We start from the raw sequence: 23,686 nt of genomic DNA on the forward strand, positions 1-23,686 counted from the left end.
GCAGATGGTGGTATAATTTTAGCTTCAAGCAAAGAGCATGATTTCAGGAATTCATGGAGAAAAGGATGGCCTATCGTATATATTTACCCACAATTCGACCCAGTCTGTGGCCCTTTCCTTTCTGAAGTATTAATCCTGCTTCTCTTATCATTTCCTTTCTGGTCTATGAGTTTCCTTGAGCTATTAAGGGCAGATCTGTTACAGAAAAATTCTCTTAGTTCTTCTCTTCCTCAGAATGTCTTTGTTTCCGAAAAACAGTTTCACCCGACATAGAATTCAGCATTGACCATCCTTGTCCTTCAGCACAGAAATCCACTCTTTCCTGGAGTCTGTGGCCTTGTGAGGAATTTACCAACCTGGGTATAGGGGGCCCCTGTAGAACCCCTGCTTAGCTAAGCTTCCTTTTAAGAATTTTTCTTGGGGCTGGGGATGTGGCTCAAGTGGTAACGTGATTGCCTGGCATGCATGCGGCCCGGGTTGATCCTCAGCACCACATACAAAGATGCTGTGTCCGCCAAAAACTAAAAAATAAATATTAAAATTCTCCCTCTCTCGCTCTCTCTTTCAAAAAAAAAAAGAACTTTTCTTTGTCTCAGTTTTCAGAAGTTTAATCATGATGTCTTTGCATGGATTGAGTAATTCCTGTTGATCTATCCTGGAGGCCCCTGACTCTTTCTGTTGTCCTTTCCATCCTACAATGAGCCTATCCTGTGAGTTTAGTTGTTGTGGTGGTATTTTTCAGCTTTATAATTTCCATGTTTTTTTTTCTTGTTTTTTTTTTTTTTTTGCTAAAATCTACTAGTTTCCATGGATTTGTAATATGGTTGCTTTCAAATCTTTTCCTTACACCTACATCTGATTTCTTTCAGTATTGGCCTTAAAGATGGAGAGTGTCACTCCTGGTCCATCCTCCGGCTACCCGGAGTGCCACTAGGAGACAGAGGCACCCGACGTGGGTCCTTCCACCACCGAGCATGCCTGGAACTTCAGGCTGTGGCTTATCTTCCACTGTCAGTGGAGGGCTGTTCTGGATCTTCTTCCAACCAGCCAGAGGGCAAAGAGAAGGTGGACTTGACTACCTTCTGTCAGAAGGTGGAGGGCCAGAAGATTCCTAGCTGGATCTTCTGCTGATAGCTGGAGGGCTGGGAGTTACTGTCTGGATGGCTCAGTGTGTTGCAGTGCAGATTTGAAGGTAGTGGCCATTGGTAGCCTCTGGGTGGAGAGCTGGAGGACACCAGCAAGGCTGGTGTCCCCAGTGCTAGTGGGGGAGGGGGCTATTTCTGTCAGTGAGTGCGAGACATGGGTGGACACATGTGTTTTAATACCACTGACGGGCCACTTTCCCTCCACAAAGCCCAGACACTCACGTTCTCAGTGACATTCTTCCTGGCTTGACCTTCTGCTTATTAACGTGACCTTCTATTTATTAACTGTTGAAAGAAACCTACTCCCTTTTGTATCGATGCCACTAGTTAGGGTCCTTTTGATGTCATGGGCACAGTTGTCATCTCCCAGTGACAATATTGGCATTATAAGAAAAGAGGAAACATTAAGAACACAGCCACTGCTGGGTGGTAAACTGACAGACTAAGATTAAAGAGAAGAATCGCTTTGAGTTTCTTGGGATGATAATAGACTTAATTGACTAGATTTGTTGTTATGCCAAAAAGCAGAAAAATAATTGTTGCAATAAAATGCCCTCACAACGCTAGCTGCTCATCCCTCAAACTAGTTTAATTATTAAAGCCAGTATTAGTTTTAGGACCTTATAACTTGACCAATGGCCAAATAATTGGTTCAGCAAATATTAATTCATCAAATATTGATAGATTACCCACCACTCGCTAGGATCCACCTGCTTTGAGAAAGGCAGGCTTTCCTCGGTGTGAATGAGCCTTCCTCTCCATCCTCTCTTCCTGAACCTCCTCTCAGTTTTCCCTTGATAGCAGAAACAGCCTGTTTAACCTTGTTAGATCTCTTATGAGCCTTGGCATCTCAGTGTTTTTCCTAACAGAAAATCAGGGTCAAGTGCTTCAGAGATGAGACACAGTGGTAGGTGTATGGGTGCCCGGGAGCCCACGCAGCTGGAGGGGCTGCAGTGGGACACCCAGCCAGAGCACACCCTCGAGATCCTGGAGTCCAGGAAGCAGGAGGGTGTATCGGACCAATTAGCAGCCATGCCAGCTGCCATTTCACCACCACACCCCTCCGTGTCTGAGCTTTATCTGGAGCAGCTGCTGTCTAATCAGAATTCTTCCTTATGAAATCATTAAGGTTTTACTTTCAAGAAGCAGAAACTGTTCTGAGGGGCCAAGACCGCACATGCCTTCACATCGGGAGGCCTCTGCTGGGTGGAGATGCTGCCACATCCAATGTGTTTGACAGAAGCTCTGGGTTTGCGTCTAAATGGTGATGGCTACACTGCATGTGCTGTGCAGTGGTCAGTCTGCAGGACTGATAGCTCCAAAGATGGAATTGAATGAGGAGAAGTAGCTGATTAGTCCAACGTAAAGCTTGTAGCTTCCACAAATCTCTTGGACTGCCTGGGCTGGATGCTTCTGGAACACCAACATCCTATTTCTCTTTGTTCTGTTTTGGCTCTAAGCCAAGACGAGCTTCTTCCTTGGAGGATCTGGAGCACCCTGCAATTAGACCTTCATCAACAGCAGCAGGCTGAGCTTCAAACTTCAGCAGCTTCAACTCCTGGACGTGGCTCCTGCTCCCTAGTATCCTCTATCCCCAAACTCATTCTTTAGACTCAGAGTTTCAAGGGAAAACGTGGCCCTAATAACTGAATCTGTATCCCTCATTCCTTTCTTTCTCACTGACACTAAATTCGACTTACAGGTAGATTCAAGCCACGTAAGTAACCCACTGTTAACAGTTCCTTAGGTCCACCTGCAAGAAGGTAAGGAATCAAAGTAAGCCATTATTGAGATTGGGCTGTAGAGGACAGGAGTGGCTGGATAGATACTGACAAACTTTGTGGTGGGCCCAAGGAAAGCCATCTCACATAAATACACACCTACATACGTTTTGCTTCTCCTCTTTCTGTGCCCCCCCTAAAATTTTTAAAGTAGGTGTATTAGTCTGCTTTTCATTGCCATCACCAAAATACCTGACTAGAACAACTGAGAGGACGCAAAGATATTTTGAGCTCACAGTTTCAGAGATTCAGTCTATAGTCAGCTGATTCCATGGCTCTGGGCTTGAGGTGAGGCAAAACATCATGGCGGAAGGGTGGGGCAGAGGAAAGCCTCAGGAAGGAGAGAGAGAAAGGGAGTGTGCGCACTTGAGGAGCCAGGGACAAAATATAAAATCCCAGTGACCTACTTTTTCTAGCTACGCTCACCTGCCTACAATTGCCACCCTGTAATACATTTGAATTATCAGTTCATCAAATGGATTAATCTACTGATTAGGTCACAACTCTCATAATCTAGTCATTCAATCTCTGAATATACACTGTTCATACGCTGCATATATTTTCAATGCAAGAGATTTTCAGAGGACACTTCTCCTTTTGGGAGGCATTGCCTTAAAGTGGAAGGGTCACACCACTTGCTAATTGCCTTTTTTTTTCCCCTGATGGTCTAGAATCTAGAACATTCAGAGACCTATAGGAGTCAGCAAATGATCCGTGCTGGTCTGGCAGCATTTGGGGTGAGCCTCATAGTATAAGGTGCCCCTAAGAAGAGTGCCTACTGCTGGGGAAGACCAACCATACAGATGATCCACAACAGATAGGGTTTCCAGAGAGCAGGATTCCCAGTGCTAAGACTAGAAACTCCTGGGAAACTGGATGAGATGGGTCACCCTTGCTCCCGTGTGGTATACCAGTTGTTGCTCTATTTGAGCTTCTTTCTTTCATTCCATCCTCTTCATCCCTTATGCAAAAGCCTATGAATTTTTAAAGGCTGGGAATTAATTTCAAATTTAAAAATAGTTTATGGCTCAAAACACAGTCCAGATTTGACTCGTAGCCTCCACATCTGTGATCCATTTTTTAGGAGATCAGAGTATGGATGGGCCTTAGAGAAAAGTCACGTAGATGGCCTTGCTGTGTTCGCCTAGTCTGGGTCTTCAATCAGAGTCAAAGTGAACCACGATGGCTCGCCAATGCGTCCCAGCTCACAGATGCTCATGGTCACAGCACAAACCACCACCTATGCATGAGACCCAAAGCCACACCTGCATCTCGGACCTCCTCTGGATTTTTCATTCATCATATGCAGTTCCTCATGCAAATCTGTTCCTAAATGTTCTAGAATCCTGAGAAGATAGCATGTGCACAGCAGACCTTGTCCTCCAGCCCCTTGTATTCCTTGTGTAGTTATGAGAACTCATTCAGTTGCCCCCAGCAACCTGTGAATCCTTACTCCTCACATGCAATTTTTATGAGTTAAATTGGATCCTTGAAGACTCAGGTACTGACATCATGAGATCCACGGGAAATGGCCATAAGGGAGAAAGGGAGGGGGAGGGAGGAGCAGGAGTAGACAGGAAATGTTCCAGAGGGTGGCAGCTCTGGCATCTGTGGAGGTCAGGGGAGATGCTGAAGTCCCCTGGCTGCTCTAAAAGGACATATAGACTGGCATCTATGAAAACAGACCTTCTCTTCTCAGCATCTTGGAGGCTAGGAAATCTAAAGTCAAGGTGCCTGCCGATGGCTTCTCTGGAGTCATGAATGAATGACCATCTTCTTGCTGTGTCCTCACATGGCCAAAGGGGAAAGAGATCTTTCTGATGTCTCTTCTGAGGACTCTATCCTCATGAGCTAACCACCTTCCAAAGGGCCCAAGCAAATGCCCTCATATTGGGGTTTGGATGTCAACATATGGATTTGAGGAGAAGCATGAGCATTTCATCTCTTCTGATCCTTCTGAAGGAAGGAACAAGGATTGGGTAGGAGACAAGAAAGTTTCACATAGGTGAATGGGGAGTTGAAGCCAGAGTCTCTAGTTATAGGAGTCCTGTGCCCCACAGGAGTTGGGCATCCTGTAAGAATGGCTAGCTCAGTTCCCAGCCAGGCTCCTCCATCAGAGGCATGACCTCATCATGAGTGAAATGATGGAGGCGGGGGAACAGAAACGGCACCCCTGGTTAGATGTGTCCCCCCTCCTGGGGACCTGAAGGCTGTGTTGGCAAACCCTATTGAACCTCTCTACTGAGACCTTCTTTCTGACCCATGTCCTAGGCTGGACTAGCATCTCTTCTCTGGAACATTAACTGCTCCCTCTGCCCTTGGCTTTGTCTGCCTCTCACTTCAGTTCATTTCCAAATTGCTGCCAAAAATTGTTCCTTTTCACATGCAAATCCAATCCAGTAACTCCCCAGCAACCAGATTCCAGTCTTTCACTGGGACCCTCAGGATCCAAGCCAAGCTTCTCAGGGTGGCAAGAGTACCAGCCAAATATTCCATTGGGCGGGTCTGTCCTCCCCCATGTTCCCCACCCCTCTCCTGAAATGTGCAGAGCAGCCCACCAACTTCAGACGCTTCTTCCTTCATCTCATACCTGGTCCTTTGCTCATAATGTCCACACTGTAACTGTCCCCTCCGGCCCCGTCATCCAATAGCTGCTACACAGACAATGGGATATTTTTTCTAAGTCAGTGGTTTTCATACTGATTGTGCAGGGCTGGGGAGATTTAAAAACAAAACATGGATGCTTGGGTCCTGTGCCCAAAGGTTCAGACTGAGCTAGCCTGGGGTATGGCAGGACATTAGGATTTCTTAAGGGACTTTACTGTGCAGCCACAGCACCATTGAGAAACGCTGATTTCTAGATTTTTTTTTTTTTTTCGCCCAGGATCATCCAACTCCTAGGAAGAGTTTGGAACTCCTGCTCTGAGCAGCGTCTGACACCCTCTTCCTATGCTAGTATAGGCTCTGAGTGGCCTGGTGCAGACTGGCCTCACCTTGTTAGCAAACAAGAACAATTCTCTTTGCCATAGCAAAAAAAAAAACAAAAAAAAAAAACAAAAAAAAAAAACAATGCCACCAAAAAAAAAAGAAGGAAAAAGACTCCATACACGAGATTCTTGTGTTAAAAAGAAAAGCTGCTTCGATCAAATGTCCCATGACAGCAGATGCAACCATGCTCTTTTGCCTTGCTTTCCAAGCCTATAAATTTATTCATTTACTTTTGTTCAAACTCCTATGATAAAGAAAGACAAAAACAAACTGGAAGGTTGTATGATGTTACAAAACAATTGCTTTTTGTCTGTTAATATTCCAGGCAAAAAATGTGTTAGATCTGCAATTAAAGTCTTTTTATTTTTTTTTTATTTTTTTTTTTTATTTTTTTTTTTTTTTTTTTATTGGTCGTTCATAACATTACATAGTTCTTAATACATCATATTACACGGTTTGATTCAAGTGGATTATGAACTCCCGCTTTTACCCCGTATACAACTTGCTGTATCACATCAGTTACCCTTCCATTGATTGACATATTGCCTTTCTAGTGTCTGATGTATTCTGCTGTCTGTCCTATTGTCTACTATCCCCCCTCCCCTCCCCTCCCCTCCCCTCCCCTTTTCTCTCTCTACCCCTTCTACTGTAAATCATGTCTTCCATTTGTATTCTCTTGACTTACCCCTCCTTACCTCTTATATGACATTTTGTATAACCCTGAGGATCGCCTTCCATTTCCATGCAATTTCCCTTCTCACTCCCTTTCCCTCCCACCTCTCATCCCTGTTTACTGTAAATATTCTTCTCAAGCTCTTCGTCCCTACCCTGTCCTTGTTTACACCCCTTATATCAAAGGAGTCATTTGGTATTTGTTTTTTAAAGATTGACTAGCTTCACTTAGCATAATCTGCTCTAATGCCATCCATTTCCCTCCAAATTCTATAATTTTGTCATTTTTTAATGCAGAGTAATACTCCATAGTGTATAAATGCCACATTTTTTTTATCCATTCATCTATTGAAGGGCATCTAGGCTGGTTCCACAGTCTTGCTATCGTGAATTGAGCTGCTATGAACATCGATGTAGCAGTGTCCCTGTAGCATGCTCTTGTTAGGGCTTTAGGGAATAGACCGAGAAGGGGAATAGCTGGGTCAAATGGTGGTTCCATTCCCAGCTTTCCGAGAAATCTCCATACTGCTTTCCAAATTGGCTGCACCAATTTGCAGTCCCACCAGCAATGAACAAGAGTGCCCTTTTCCCCGCATCCTCTCCAGCACTTATTGTTGTTTGACTTCCTAATGGCTGCCAGTCTTACTGGAGTGAGATGGTATCTTAGGGTAGTTTTGATTTGCATTTCTCTGACTGCTAGCGATGGTGAGCATTTTTTCATGTACTTGTTGATTGATTGTATGTCCTCCTCTGAGAAGTGTCTGTTCAGGTCCTTGGCCCATTTATTGATTGGGTTATTTGTTATCTTATTGTCTAATTTTTTGAGTTCTTTGTATATTCTGGTTATTAGGGCTCTATCTGAAGTGTGTGGAGTAAAGATTTGTTCCCAGGATGTAGGCTCCCTATTTATCTCTCTTATTGTTTCTTTTGCTGAGAAAAAACTTTTTAGTTTGAGTAAGTCCCATTTGTTGATTCTATTTGTTAACTCTAGCGCTATGGGTGTCCTATTGAGGAATTTGGAGCCCGATCCCACAGCGTGTAGATCATAACCAACTTTTTCTTCTATCAGATGCCGTGTCTCAGATTTAATATCAAGCTCCTTGATCCATTTTGAGTTAACTTTTGTGCACGGCGAGAGATAGGGATTCAGATTCATTTTGGTGCAAATGGATTTCCAGTTTTCCCAGCACCATTTGTTGAAGATGCTATCCTTCCTCCATTGCATGCTTTTAGCCCCTTTATCAAAAATAAGATAGTTGTAGTTTTGTGGATTGGTTACTGTGTCCTCTATTCTGTACCATTGGTCCACCCGCCTGTTTTGGTACCAGTACCATGCTGTTTTTGTTACTATTGCTCTGTAGTATAGTTTGAAGTCTGGTATCGCTATACCGCCTGATTCACACTTCCTGCTTAGTATTGTTTTTGCTATTCTGGGTCTTTTATTATTCCATATGAATTTCATGATTCTTTTATCTATTTCTACAAGATATGCTGTTGGGATTTTGATTGGCATTGCATTGAACTTATAGAGAACTTTTGGTAATATCGCCATTTTGATGATGTTAGTTCTGCCTATCCATGAGCAGTGTATGTTTTTCCATCTTCTAAGGTCTTCTTCTATGTCTTTCTTTAGGGTTCTGTAATTTTCATTGTATAAATCTTTCACCTCTTTTGTTAGGTTGATTCCCAAGTATTTTATTTTTTGGGGGGATATTGTGAATGGAGTAGTTGTCCTCATTTCCGTTTCAGAGGATTTGTCGCTCATATACAGGAACGCCTTTGATTTATGCGTGTTGATCTTATATCCTGCCACTTTGCTGAATTCATTTATTAGCTCTAATAGCTTCTTTGTAGACCCTTTTGGGTCTGCTAGGTATAGAATCATATCATCTGCAAATAGTGATAATTTAAGTTCTTCTTTTCCTATTTTTATGCCTTTAATTTCTTTTGACTGTCTAATTGCTCTGGCCAGTGTTTCGAGGACTATGTTGAACAGAAGTGGTGAGAGAGGGCATCCCTGTCTTGTACCAGATCTTAGAGGGAATGCCTTCAATTTTTCTCCATTCAGAATGATGCTGGCCTGTGGCTTATCATAGATTGCTTTTACAATGTTGAGGTATGATCCTGTTATCCCTAATTTTTCTAGCGTTTTGAACATAAAGGGATGCTGTACTTTGTCGAATGCTTTCTCTGCATCTATTGAGATGATCATATGGTTCTTATTTTTAAGTCTATTGATGTGGTGAATAACATTTATTGATTTCCGTATATTAAACCAGCCTTGCATCCCAGGGATGAATCCTACTTGATCATGATGTATAATTTTTTTGATATGTATTTGAATCCGATTCGCCAGAATTTTATTGAGGATTTTTGCGTCAAGGTTCATTAGAGATATTGGTCTGTAGTTTTCCTTCTTTGATGTGTCTTTGTCTGGTTTCGGAATCAGGGTGATGTTGGCCTCGTAGAATGAATTTGGAAGTTCTCCCTCTTTTTCTATTTCCTGAAATAGCTTGAAAAGTATTGGTGTTAGTTCCTCTTTAAAGGTTTTGTAAAACTCTGCTGTATACCCATCCGGTCCTGGGCTTTTCTTAGTTGGTAGTCTTTTGATGGTTTCTTCTATTTCCTCTATTGTTATTGGTCTGTTTAGGTTGTCTATATCCTCCTGGCTCAATCTGGGCAGATCATAGGATTCAAGGAATTTATCTATGCCTTCACTATCTTCTATTTTATTGGAGTATAAGGATTCAAAGTAATTTCTGATTATCTTCTGTATTTCTGAAGTGTCTGTTGTGATATTGTCTTTTTCATCCCGTATGCTAGTAATTTGGGTTCTCTCTCTTCTTCTCTTCGTTAGCATGGCTAAGGGTCTGTCAATTTTATTTATTTTTTCAAAGAACCAGCTTTTAGTTTTGTCAATTTTTTCAATTGTTTCTTTTGTTTCAATTTCATTAATTTCAGCTCTGATTTTAATTATTTCTTTCCTTCTACTTCTTTTGCTGTTGTTTTGCTCTTCTTTTTCTAGGATTTTGAGATGAAGTATGAGATCATTTATTTGTTGGTTTTTTCTTTTTTTGAGGAATGAACTCCAAGCAATGAATTTTCCTCTTAGAACTGCTTTCAATGTGTCCCATAGATTCCGATATGTTGTGTCTGTGTTTTCATTTAACTCTAGGAATTTTTAATTTCCTCCTTGATGTCTTCTAAAACCCATTGATCACTCAGCAACCTATTGTTCATTCTCCAGGTGATGCTTGCTTTTTCCTTTCTTCTTTTATCATTGATTTTCAGTTTCATTCCATTATGATCAGATAAGATGCATGGTATTATCTCTACCCCTTTGTATTGTCTAAGAGTTGCCCTGTGACATAGTATATGGTCTATTTTTGAGAAGGTTCCATGTGCTGCTGAGAAAAAAGTGTAGCTACTTGATGTTGGGTGGTATAGTCTGTATATGTCAATTAAGTCTAGGTTGTTAATTGTGTTATTGAGTTCTATAGTTTCCTTATTTAACTTTTGTTTGGAAGATCTGTCCAGTGGTGAGAGAGGTGTGTTGAAGTCTCCCATGATTATTGTATGTTGGTCTATTAGACTCTTGAACTTGAGAAGAGTTTGCTTGATGAATACAGCTGCACCATTATTTGGGGCATATATATTTATGATTGTTATGTCTTGTTGGTGTATGGTTCCCTTGAGCAGTATGAAGTGTCCTTCTATATCCCTTTTGATTAGCTTTGGCTTGAAATCTATTTTATTAGATATGAGTATGGACACTCCTGCTTGTTTCCGCGGTCCATATGAGTGATATGATTTTTCCCAACCTTTCACCTTCAGTCTATGTATATCTTTTCCTATCAAATGCGTCTCCTGTAGACAGCATATTGTTGGGTCTTGTTTTTTGATCCATTCTACTAGCCTGTGTCTCTTAATTGGTGAGTTTAAGCCATTAACATTTAGGGTTATTATTGAGATATGGTTTGTTCTTCTATCCATATTTGTTTATTGATGTTACTAAACCTGATTTGTTATCCTCTTTGACTACTTTCCCCCATTTACTGTCCTACCTCCCATTGTTGGTTTTCAATGTTGTTTTCCATTTCCTCTTCCTGTAATGTTTTGCCAAGGATTTTTTGAAGAGATGGTTTTCTAGCTGCGAATTCTTTTAACTTTTGTTTATCGTGGAAGGTTTTAATTTCATCTTCTAACCTGAAGCTTAATTTCGCCGGATACACGATTCTTGGTTGGAGCCCATTGTCTTTCAGTGTTTGAAATATGTTATTCCAGGATCTTCTAGCTTTCAGAGTCTGTGTTGAGAGATCAGCTGTTATCCTGATTGGTTTACCCCTAAATGTAATCTGCTTTCTTTCTCTTGCAGCTTTTAAAATTCTCTCCTTATTCTGTATGTTGGACATCTTCATTATAATGTGTCTAGGTGTGGATCTCTTATGATTTTGCACATTCGGCGTCCTGTAGGCTTCTAGGATTTGGGATTCTGTCTCAATCTTCAATTCTGGGAAGTTTTCTCGTATTATTTCACTGAATAGACTGTTTATTCCTTTGGAATGGAGCTCTGTGCCTTCCTGTATCCCAATGACTCTTAAATTTGGTCTTTTGATATTGTCCCATAATTCTTGGATGTTCTGCTCATGGTTTCTTAGCAGACTTGCTGAGCTGTCTATGTTCTTTTCCAGTTGAAATACTTTGTCTTCATTGTCTGATGTTCTCTCTTCTAAGTGATCTACTCTGCTGGTAGTATTCTCAATTGAGTTTTTAAGTTGGTTTATTGTTTCCTGCATTTCTAGAATTTCAATTTGTTTGTTTTTTATTACCTCTATCTCCCTGTGAAATTGATCTTTTACTTCCTGGATTTGTTTGTCAATGTGATCTTTCATTGTCTGATTTTGCTGTCTCATGTCTTCCTTGAGACTCCAGATCATCTGAAGCATATATATCCTGAACTCTTTATCTGATATTCCATCTGTTGCAGCTATTACCTCTTCTAAAGTTGAGTTGACCTGCATTGCTTGTGGACCTTTCTTTCCTTGTCTTTTCATACTGCTCGCGTTTCTTTCTGCTTGGTGCAACTGTTGTGTTTTGAAATTTACCGCCTATTTATTTATGTTGCTCTTGTATACTTGAAAAGTCTCCCTTGCAGGTGCGGGCGGCGGCTGTGCCCCTACTCCAATTGGGGTGACGTGTCTACCACGCTGGCGGCTCTCTGGGCCTGTTCCGGGAGTGGAAGGCGGCTCTGCTCTGTCCCTATTCCAATTGGGGTGTCGTGACTACAATGCTGGCAGATCGCTGGGCCTGTTCCGGGCGTGGGCGGTGGGCTTGGCTGGCGGGATTCCACCTAATGGCAGTCCCTAACCTCCCTGCTTGCTAATTAATGGCTTCTCTGAGGCGCCACGCCTTCTGTAGCTGCGGGGCAGGGCGCGAGAATCAGTTGGCCTGGATCTCCGGGGTCCTGCTGCTGGCTGTTTTGATGTTGCAAGCTGTTGGAGAGTGGTGGTGTATTCTTCAGCTTTCCCGGATGGTGTCCACTGACTGCCTGGATGGAGTGTCCGCTGTTTTGATGTTGCACTCTGAAGGAGAGTGGCGGTGTATCCTTCAGCTTTCCCGGATGGTGGCCGCTGACTGCCTCGGCGGGGTGTCCGCTGTGGGGGATGGGACTGTACCGCTTCCTTCCCCTTCTGAGAACCCGTGCTCGGCCCAAGGGTCCGTGTGGGCTTGGCTGGTGGGATTCCACCTAATGGCCTTCCCTAACCTCCCTGCTTGCCAATTAATGGCTTCACTGAGGCGCCACGCCTTCTGTAGCCACAGGGCAGGCCACGCGAATCAGTTGGCCTGGCTCTCCGGGCCCTGCTGCAGGCTGCTGGGATCCCTGGCACTCTATCACTTTGATTTTTTCTGCTTGCCCCTCCCCCAGCGCTGGCTAGCCAGGTTTCCTTTTGGCTGCTACTGGGAGGAGGGGTTGGAGGTCAGGTGTCTCTGGTTTCCCCCTGGCCTGTATGGAGGCTCAGCTTGATACTCCCTCTCCCGGCAAGCCTAGGAGAGATTTTATGCGAATTCCCGCTGTCTGGGGGGTGAGCTGAATGACACCGACCTGTTTTGATGTCGCACTCTGAAGGAGAGTGGCGGTGTATCCTTCAGCTTTCCCGGATGCTGGCCGCTGACTGCCTCGGCGGGGTGTCCGCTGTGGGGGATGGGACTGTACTGCTTCCTTCCCCTTCTGAGAACCCGTGCTCGGCCCAAGGGTCCGTGTGGGCTTGGCTGGTGGGATTCCACCTAATGGCCTTCCCTAACCTCCCTGCTTGCCAATTAATGGCTTCACTGAGGCGCCACGCCTTCTGTAGCCGCAGGGCAGGCCACGCGAATCAGTTGGCCTGGCTCTCCGGGCCCTGCTGCAGGCTGCTGGGATCCCTGGCACTCTATCACTTGATTTTTTCTGCTTGCCCCTCCCCCAGCGCTGGCTAGCCAGGTTTCCTTTTGGCTGCTACTGGGAGGAGGGGTTGGAGGTCAGGTGTCTCTGGTTTCCCCCTGGCCTGTATGGAGGCTCAGCTTGATACTCCCTCTCCCGGCAAGCCTAGGAGAGATTTTATGCGAATTCCCGCTGTCTGGGGGGTGAGCTGAATGACACCGACCTGTTTTGATGTCGCACTCTGAAGGAGAGTGGCGGTGTATCCTTCAGCTTTCCCGGATGCTGGCCGCTGACTGCCTCGGCGGGGTGTCCGCTGTGGGGGATGGGACTGTACCGCTTCCTTCCCCTTCTGAGAACCCGTGCTCGGCCCAAGGGTCCGTGTGGGCTTGGCTGGTGGGATTCCACCTAATGGCCTTCCCTAACCTCCCTGCTTGCCAATTAATGGCTTCACTGAGGCGCCACGCCTTCTGTAGCCGCAGGGCAGGCCACGCGAATCAGTTGGCCTGGCTCTCCGGGCCCTGCTGCAGGCTGCTGGGATCCCTGGCACTCTATCACTTTGATTTTTTCTGCTTGCCCCTCCCCCAGCGCTGGCTAGCCAGGTTTCCTTTTGGCTGCTACTGGGAGGAGGGGTTGGAGGTCAGGTGTCTCTGGTTTCCCCCTGGCCTGTATGGAGGCTCAGCTTGATACTCCCTCTCCCGGCAAGCCTGGGAGAGATTTTATGCGAATTCCCGCTGTCTGGGGGGTGAGCTGAATGACACCGACCTGTTTTGATGTCGCACTCTGAAGGAGAGTGGCGGTGTATCCTTCAGCTTTCCCGGATGCTGGCCGCTGACTGCCTCGGCGGGGTGTCCGCTGTGGGGGATGGAAAATTAAAGTCTTTTTAAAAAATAAATAAATAAAAGTAATTTTCTTATTTATTATTATATTATTATTTTCAAAATTCATGATAAAATCTGACTTGGAGGTCTATCTAGGAAGGAGAAACCAAATACCAGTTCTTGTTAGAAGTCTATTCTCATTGCCCCCACTCCAGATCTGGATAACTATCGAAGAGGACCCATAGAATTTGAATAGAAGAATTTGAGGTTTGGGGGCCCTGTGCTCAAAACCTGGTGAAGATGAACAGAATTCTTCAAGTAGGGAGGGAGAATTATTTTTCAGTTTTTTAGGAATGAGGAACAAAATAGAAATTAACATTGCAATGAACTGTCCTACCGTGTTTTTATAATTCTATTTACTGGACTGAGTAATACAAGGCCAGAGAACGAGGTTCTAGTGCTCAGTATCTGCTCCACCAGCCCAGGGGCAGGCACATAGCTGCCTCAACAAATTGTTCTTTGCTGTCCTTTATTTTCCACTCATTTTTTGACATTAATCAACTTTCATTTTTTTTACCTTCTCAAACATATTTTATTCTGAATCAGTTAAATTATCACCTTTGCTACTCAGAAATAATTGCAAAACTCTACAAATCCTATTGTGAAACACAAAGTTGAGTAGCTACGTAATAGCTGTGTTTATGTGACAAATCTGTAAAGTCAAGTGCTCATAATATAACCAATCTAGAAATCATCAACAAGCAAGGGAGAATAAACATTAGGTATAAATTCTTCACTCTTTTTTGGGCCATAAGTATTTGCTAGATTAAAAGTTTATTTTCTTAATGAGAATTATCTATATAGTGTTTTGAGATTATATATATATATATATATATATATATATATATATATATATATATATATAAAATACACTTTGCCTTTATATTTATATCTTTCTTCAGAAACTAGAATGGCAATGTCATGAAGAAAATTATTTCATCCATTTTACTCTTTGTTTATTCAGCACCTAGGAAAGTGCATAGTAAACAGTAGGTGCTGAACGTTTGCTGAAGAAAGACATATTCTTTAAGCAGTGAGACACACAAATAAGTAACATGGCAGACATGGGAATTAATCACTATAATGGAAATCAGAATTCTCAACTTAAAGACTTACATGCACTCAATAGAATAAAACAAATGACTTCCATTTTTATTTTTAGAAAACTGATTGTTAAAAACACTCATTTGCAATATATGATTGTAAAATTTAAGTAATAAATTTAGAATTTTAAATTATCAACATAGTTTGAACTCATTTAAGTACATACAGAGGTGCTTCTCTGCACACATATATAACCACATTAAAATTAGACTTAGTTAAGTTATTAACTTATATGAAGTATCATTGGCTGATTAAAATAATACCTTTGATAGTAAGAACCTTTGTCTATAAGTCCAAATTGTGAAAAAACAAAGTAGTCTTTAAGTAATCATGGACTGACAGTACCTAAAAAGACACAGTTTGTTTCTATAAGTGATGAGAATACACACTGTTGAGGTAAGGTAGTTCCATAGTACTATTACTTAATACCCTATGTTTAAACCATTTGAAAAATAAACAACTGATGAACGAAATTGACAAAACTTGAGTTAGAGTAACTAAGAAATAAGAGAGAAGACTCAAAAATGCTAAAGAAAGGAAGACATTGCAGCCAATACCAAAGAAATAAAAGAGATTCTAAGAGACAACTAAGAACAATTATATGCCAAAAAATTGGATCACCCATAGCAAGTAAATTTCTAGACACCTACACCCTTCCAAGACTGAATTGGAAGGATTAGGGGATTGAATCTGTACAAAGCCCAGGGCCCCATGGCTTCACTGCTAACTTCCACCAACGTTTAAAGAAGATCCAAAGCCAGTCCTTCTCAAATTCTCTTAAAAAATTTAAGAAGCCGGACCACTTACAAACTTATTTTATGAGGCCACCATTACCCTGACACCAAGCCAGACAAGGACACAAGAAAAAAGAATTACAAGCCAAAATTCCTGATGAACGCAGATGCAAAAATCCTCAACAAAATATTAGTGAACCAGATTCAACATCACACTAAAGGGATCATTTTCTGTGATCAAGGGAGACTACCCCAGGAATGCAAGGTCGGCTCAACACATCAAATCCACAAGAGCCATAAATGGCATCCACAGAACCAAGAGAAAAATCATGGGATCATCAAGAAAGTAAAAATCAAACATTAGTGCAGATGAGTCGTTTGAACAGGTGACAGCTGTTTAGTAAGTGAATAAACTTAGTTGTTTGAACCCACCTGATTATGTTAAACAACTGATTATCTTTCTGAACTTTTCAAAAATTTGGACACTTTTGTGAAAAGATATCATGTGCACAAAACAACATAAAGCTGCTAAAATATTTTCTATATAACATATAGTATATTCCATGTGTTGTATATAATGCAAATGTGCATAATATGAATAATATAACTAATGATGGTATATTAATAAAATTGATAATTAATGATGGTCTATTAATAAAATGTGCGTAATATGATTTAATAATCAATGAGGGTCTATTATTAAATTATAATATATGAATTATAATTTTAATATTATAATACATAATATAATATATTAATGATGATCTCTTAATAAAATTAATGATGGCCTTTTGAAGCACTAAATTCTGGAAAAGAAAAATCTGAGGTGGTAAACTTGGTTTTGGACACTAGGAAACCAAGGTGAACCCCAACAGAATGGGCAGGCCACCTCAAGCCTAGGTCAGCAGGGAGAGGAAGGTCAGTTGGAGAGGAAGAAGGCAGGTGGGAGTTTGTGGGTGATCAGAGTGGGAGACCTCAGAGTGGAGGAGCAAGTCCCAGGTACAGCTTTAAGCCCTTCGTAGACAGTTTCTGTCCATGTGGTGCAAATTGGAAGAGCTGGACGCTGGAAGCTGCTCCTGAGTAGGAAACCAAAACAGCTGACAGAACAACAGGACTGGGAATCATGAGCCAGGGCTGCCTTCAGGATGGAGCAAGAGCATGGCTGGTTTCTTCAGTAAAACCTCAGGAAACCTTCTGAGGAATAAAGGGAAACAGTCTTAAAAGCACACAGACATAAAAAACAAGACACCCCTGAAAGAAAAGAAGCTAACTTGGCCTGAGTCGTCTTTACTCAGAAATCTACACTAGCAGGAAATAAAGCAGCATCTTTATCATCAGGAAGGAAGGTGGCCGTGCCTGGAACATGGGCTATTATATACGGTATGAAAAGATACTCTCAAATCGGCAGAGTTTCCAAAAACAGTCTACTCACTCGCACGAATTAAAAGATAAAAACAAAAACACCAAAGCCAAACTGCTTGATATGTGTAGCCAATTAAAGGGTGAGTAAATCTAAGAATGTGGGAAAGCGAAGCATAAAAGATTGCTGGTAAACATCAATGTTAATTAAATATAGAACTAGGCCAACAGAGAGGGGGCCACACAGGAAAAGATAATTTATGCAGATTTCTCTCCGTCTCTATAGTGAGAACAAAACAAAACAAATAGGCATGCATAAAGAGGTTCCCTGCAAAGTGTCAGATGTCTATCAGGATTTGTATGTGTCCTCTAATCTCTTTTTCTAGGCTTAAAAAACCCATCTGAGATATCCATCAGGAGATTCTTCACATCTTCCTCATTATAGTAAAAATCTCAACTTAAATATTAAACAGTTGCAGAATGAAATGAAAGCCCCCTGACATGGTGGATTTTTGTACCATTATTAAAAATATTATTTTAAAAATTTAATGAAAAGTAAGATTTGAGATATCCTGAATAGTGAGAAAACAATGAAGTAGATGCATGGGTCCAACACTGAATGTTAAGCAGATAACCCAAACTCTTGCACACTAACAAAATTCCATTAGGGATTTAGATAATTTTCATTTTACTCTTTATATTCTGGATCACTTATATTTCCAATAAGGAATGTACATGACTTTTTTAAAACATTTTTTTTTAGTTGTAGTTAGACACAATACCTTTATTTATTTATTTTTATGTGGTGATGAGGAGTGAACTCCGCACCTCACATGTGCTAGGCGAGTGCTCTACGCTGAGCCCCAACCCCAGCCCCAGGAATGTGCATGATTTTATGAAGAGGAAAATATTAAATTTTAAAATACTGAATGAGATTTTGTTTATTTGTTAAAGTGGATAAATATATAGACCATGTGGTTTATTCCACAAGTTATTTTAACAGAAGATAGATTTTTTTTTCTTTTTGGAAACAATGCAAAGTTTCATAGAAACTGTAGTACAAATTACAGAAATGCCAAAGAGTAAAGACATTAATATAAATTTCTTGGATTTAAATCTTATTGTACCTTTAAGCAACTGTTGAATCCCCCACAAAATTAAATTACATCTGCTGACTCAGATTCCTCTGTATTTCAGAAGTCATGAGACCTGCCCTGTAGGTTGTCGAGGACTGAATCATACATGACCTGAGGTGTGCACCTAACTGAAGTGATTTGCTTATAATTTGATTCACAATAACTATTAGCTCCCAGTAAAGATAAACTTTCTCAGGAGCAGAGAACCTTGGAGCTTTGAGCAGCTTGCCTACACTTAGGTCTAAATAATAGTAACAGTACTACTGATAATTACAAAACTAACACTCAATGTTTTATATGCTATCAGGTCCTTATATATTAAGAGATGCATGTGAACTTAAGAATCTTCATTGCAATATTTTTTAGGTACTATCAAAACTACTCTTTTTCTATTGAAAACCGAGGCACAGTCCCTTAAATAGGCAAGTGTAAATGGTTCAAGCAGGACTTGCACCAGGATGTCTGTATATAGACTGCAATTTGGTATTTATTTATTTGTTTGTTTATTTATTCATTTATTGTTTTAAAAATATTTTATTGCTGCATTTTAATCGTACATGATGGTAGAATTTGTTGTCATGTATTTATTCTTGCACACAACACAATGACGTAATTTGGCCAAAATCATTCCCCAGTATTTCCCCTTTCCTTCCCCTCCTCCCTCCTTCTGTTCTCTTTTCTCTATTTCACCGATCTCCCTTCAATTTTCATGAGATCCACTCCCACCTTTCTTTTCCTTTTTTCTTCTTTAGTTTCCACATGAGAAAACATACAACCCTTGAAATTCAGAGATTAAATTATTTTGTTTAACATAATAATCAGAACTTCCATCCATTTTCTTGCAAATGCTATAATTTCATTTTTCTTTATGGCTGAATAAAACTCCATTGTGCATATACATCACATTTTCTTTGTGCGTTCATCTGCTGACAGACCTGGGCTGGTCCCATGGTCTGGCTGTTATGAACTTGGGTGTGCATGTGTCACTACAGTATGGTGACTTTAATTCCTTAGGATAAATGCTGAGGAGTGGGATGGCTGGGTCATAGGGGGGTGCCATTCCCAGCCTTTTGAGGACCCTCCATGCTGGTTTCCGCAGTGGTCGTGCTAGTTTACGATCCCACCAACAGTGTAAAGGGCTCTTTTTCCCCACGTCCTCTCCAGCACCTTTCTTGCCCCTTACTTATGGCACCACCCTGGATTAAATAGGTGATATGAGGTTTGACTGAGCAGCATTTCCTATCAAGTCAAAAGCAAAGAGACCGCGTTTAGCCCAGACTGACAAAAATATACACAAGGGACATAAGCCGTTAGAACACTTTTAGTAAGAACGTAAAAATGGACAGAATGAAGCCAAATACAAAAGGAAGACAGGAAACTGATGAATGCTTAAATCAGGGGTGAGTTGGGTTTGTGAATTTTGAAGCATTTGAATAATAACACAGAAAAACTATCATAGACAAAAAAAAAAAAAAAAAAAAAAAAGATGAGCAAAGACATTTTAAGTGCTGGGGAGAGGACCAGGGGGCACGGAGTTGTCTAGTCAGCATTTATTGAGGAATGCATCTGCACAGTTGGGAGTGGCTGCAGACCTGCTGTGACAGACCACTGTCCTTGTCATGCCCACTCCGACCCAGGGCCACCACCTCTCTGGGAGGAATACTTTCCCTGCCCTACTAATGATGGATTTGGCCTGGGACTTGGTGTGGCCACGGGGGTGTCGGTGACATGAAGCTAGCAGAGGGTGGAAATGTGCTTGTGAAATGGGCTGCAGTCTTTTACACTTGACCTTGAAAATAACAGCATGGACTCCCTGTCCAGAGGAATGAGAGCTCTCAGGGTGGATCCAGACCAGCCCAGGTCAACCATGCTCCCCCGATGGTACATGTGTAAACATGCAGTCAAGTGCTGATTGCTGAAAGTCACGGAGTTCAAGTGGAGTGTTTTGTAGAGTACTGTGGAAGTCACACCTGATCCATGCTTGGCTGCAAACCTGGAGACAAAGCCGTTAATATTTAAAATATTGTGACAAAGTCAACTTCATCAAGGAAAATGGGTTTAGATAAGGACACAGAAATAAATACCCACCCAAACCAAAAGCTTCAGAGATCTCAAGAAAATCAAAATTTCCTTTTCTGTTGACCCTTATAGTTATCAAATGACTAAAAATAGGCATTAATATTATTCAATAGCAAATCAATTCAATAAGTGGATAAGATTCTACCTAGGATGTGAAAGCATTTTTTGAGTTAGGTGTATTTGATGAAGTTCCACCCATTTCCTTTTGAACTCACTTCCCTGATAAACACCAGTGTGGTATTTTAAGGTACCCTTTGAATGTTTCTAGTTTCCATGTCAAAGAAAAAAAAAACTTATCTTTCAATGTTCCCTAAGTGAAAAAGTGCCCTTTAAAACATTTTTTATTCCAAATCAAAAATGATAAAATCAATTAAGAAACATAAAGTTCTGTCTGTTTTTATTCAAATGATCACTCAGCGGCAACTTTTTGTTGATTTTCTGCTATTACACAACTAAAGGTTCAGGGCTTATATTAATTCTAACAGATTCTGGTCACTGAGTTGACAAGAGAAAATCCAATCTATGGTTGTAGTATCAAATTGCTCTCCGAAGCCCAAATGATCCCCTGACAGGGCTCTCTGTGTGCTTCTCTGTCTTTTCAGAAGAATAGTCAAGAAAGTAGAAGGGGCTCAGCCAGACAAGGCTGTGGCCACTGCTTGGATTTTACAAAAATACTCACCACACCCACTCCCCGGGCATTGGGGATTGAACCCAGGGGCTCTTTACCACTGGCTACATCCCTAACTCTTTTTATGTTTTAATTTTGAGGCAGGTGTCCCTAAGTGTGTGAGGGTCTCACTAAGTGTTCCAGACTAGTCTTGAACTTGTTGTCCTCCTGCCTCAGCCTCCAAAATTGCTGGGATTACAGGCAGGTGACACCATGCCATGGGGGGGGGTGTTACAAAATCTACTGATTTATACAAAAGTTTATTAAATTCTACACAGTTTAAAGATTCACTTTGCAATATTAACGAATTCTAATAATTTAAAACCCAAATGTCAAATTAAAACTTTTGCTTGACATCTGAATTTATTTTATATAATTCTAATTAATAAATTAGAGAGTTTAGAAAAGAAATTGAACTCATCCAGCGATGCTTTATCTATACTCCTATTCATATTCATAGTATTTCAATATTTCAACTTTATGGCTTTAAGCATAAAAGCATGACTTTATATCTTCATTTTTATACTTGGAGTGGAACTACCATTTGACCCAGTTATCCCACTTCTTGGTTTATAACCAATGGACTTAAAATCAGCATACTATAGTAACATGGCCACATCAATGTTTATAGCAGCTCAACTCACAATAACTACTATGGAAACTACCTAGGTGCCCTTCAACAGAAAATGTAGTATATCTACGCAATGGAATATTACTCAGCCTTAAAGAATAAAATTATGGCATTTGCAGGTAAATGGATGGATCTGGAGACTATCACCTAAGTGAAATAAGCCAATCCTAAAATGCCAAAGGCGAATCTTTTCACTGTTAGGCAGATGCTAACACACAATAAGGCAGTGGGGGAGAATAGAAGTACTTTGGATTAGACAAAGGGGAACGAAGGGAAGGGAGAGGGAATAGGAATAAGAAAGACAGTGAATGAACCAGACATCATATGTTCACGTATGAATACACGACCAGTGAAATTCCACAACACTTACCACCACAAAAATGGCAAGTTATGCTCCACGTATGTATATGTCACAATACACTCTACATCATGTAAAACTAAAAAGAACAAATTAAAACTTTTTTTAAAAGAATAATTTTCATTTTTGAAAGCATTTAGTCACATTTTCTTTTTATATTTCAAGATGTTTTTATCAGTTACAAACAACTTCATGGTGGTTATATTTTACACTTCATAGTCCTAAGGGAGAAAATCAGAGATAACTTTAAATCATAAATTATAAGGAAAACTACTTTCTAATTTTAATTAGCATGGACAGATTTTCCTGATTCTAAGGTTTTAAGTTTTTTAAAGAACAATAATAGCTGGGCGTGGTAGTATATACCCATAACCCCAATGATTTCGGAGTCTGAGGCAGGAGTATCTCAAGTTCAAAGTCAGCCTCAGCAAATTAGCAAGGACCTAAGCAACTTAGCGAGACCTGATCTCAAAATGAAAAGGGCTGGAGATGGGGCTCCGTGGTTAAGTACCCCTGAGTTCAATCCCCGGTACAAGAAAAAAAACAAAACAGTGATAATGTTGACTTCACAACGGGTAGTAAAGATACCTATATATTCTACTAACAAATTATGATTTAAGAAGAGATTTGGGAAGGAAAATTAACAGGACTAGGGAAATCACTCCATCTCAGCAAAATATTTCAAGAAGAAAGCTTTATAACTGATACACCCAGGCACCTGCTAGTTATTGCACAGAGAACCCGTGGACTCTATTCTCAACTAGAACATTCGCACGTTACAGGAGAATTCTGTTCAAAGTTGGAGCCACAAGGAGGAGTGTGGCTGTGCACAGGAATCTAAACTTATTGTCCATGTGTTGGAAATGTTCGCAAGTTTTTTTTTTAAAGAAAACAAACATTTACTTATTTTTATTCTGCACCATCCAGAGGATATTCTACCTCACAAGAAATATCCATAAGTTAGCATGTGAGAGGAATCCGTGACATCAACGTCCTTGACCCAGAACACACATGCAGAGAATGACAGAAACTCTTGTTTTCACTTCTTATATCTTGAGCTTTAATTTTACTAGAATATTTATTTAAAATGAACAAGTGGGAAAGGCACTCACCGACTTCCTGAGGAAGGCAACGATTGCATAATGCAAACATCAGAAGGAGAAGGCAGGACACTGTCCTCAGGGGACACTGACTACTGAATGTCCTGTGGGGAGGGGGGTGGACCAAAGCGCACACAGCTAAACGGCAGCACTGAACACAGCAGATGCCCCCAGAGAAGTATGGACAGATCCACCTGCGTTTTAGAAAGGGGTGGAGACGGTAGGAAGGAGGGAGGGAGAGAGTGTAGCATTCATTCAATGTTGATTTTCTGTTATGAACCTATGTCATGCAAGGCTCTCAGCAGACCACAGTGATGGAGAAAACACAAATTATCCTCTTCAGGACTCAGAATCCAGAAGGACATATAAATTGGGAAACATCCCACATCATTCTGTGAGTTCAGGAGTGACAGAGACTGTATCTCATTTATCTTGTCATCCTAAGTGAAGAATGAATGTTCAGTAGATGCTGAATTCACGATTCTAAGGAACCCATCAGATTTGCACACAAATACTTGCCATAAGGCAAAGCCGAACATTTCTCTTTTTTTCTTTTTAATTTCCACAACAACTCTCTGAGGTAGGAACTACCAAATTATGGAATCGAGGTTGGAGAAATTAGGAAAATCATCTAAA

This window comes from Urocitellus parryii, chromosome 2, assembly GCF_045843805.1.
Source record: "Urocitellus parryii isolate mUroPar1 chromosome 2, mUroPar1.hap1, whole genome shotgun sequence".
NCBI lineage: Eukaryota > Metazoa > Chordata > Mammalia > Rodentia > Sciuridae > Urocitellus > Urocitellus parryii.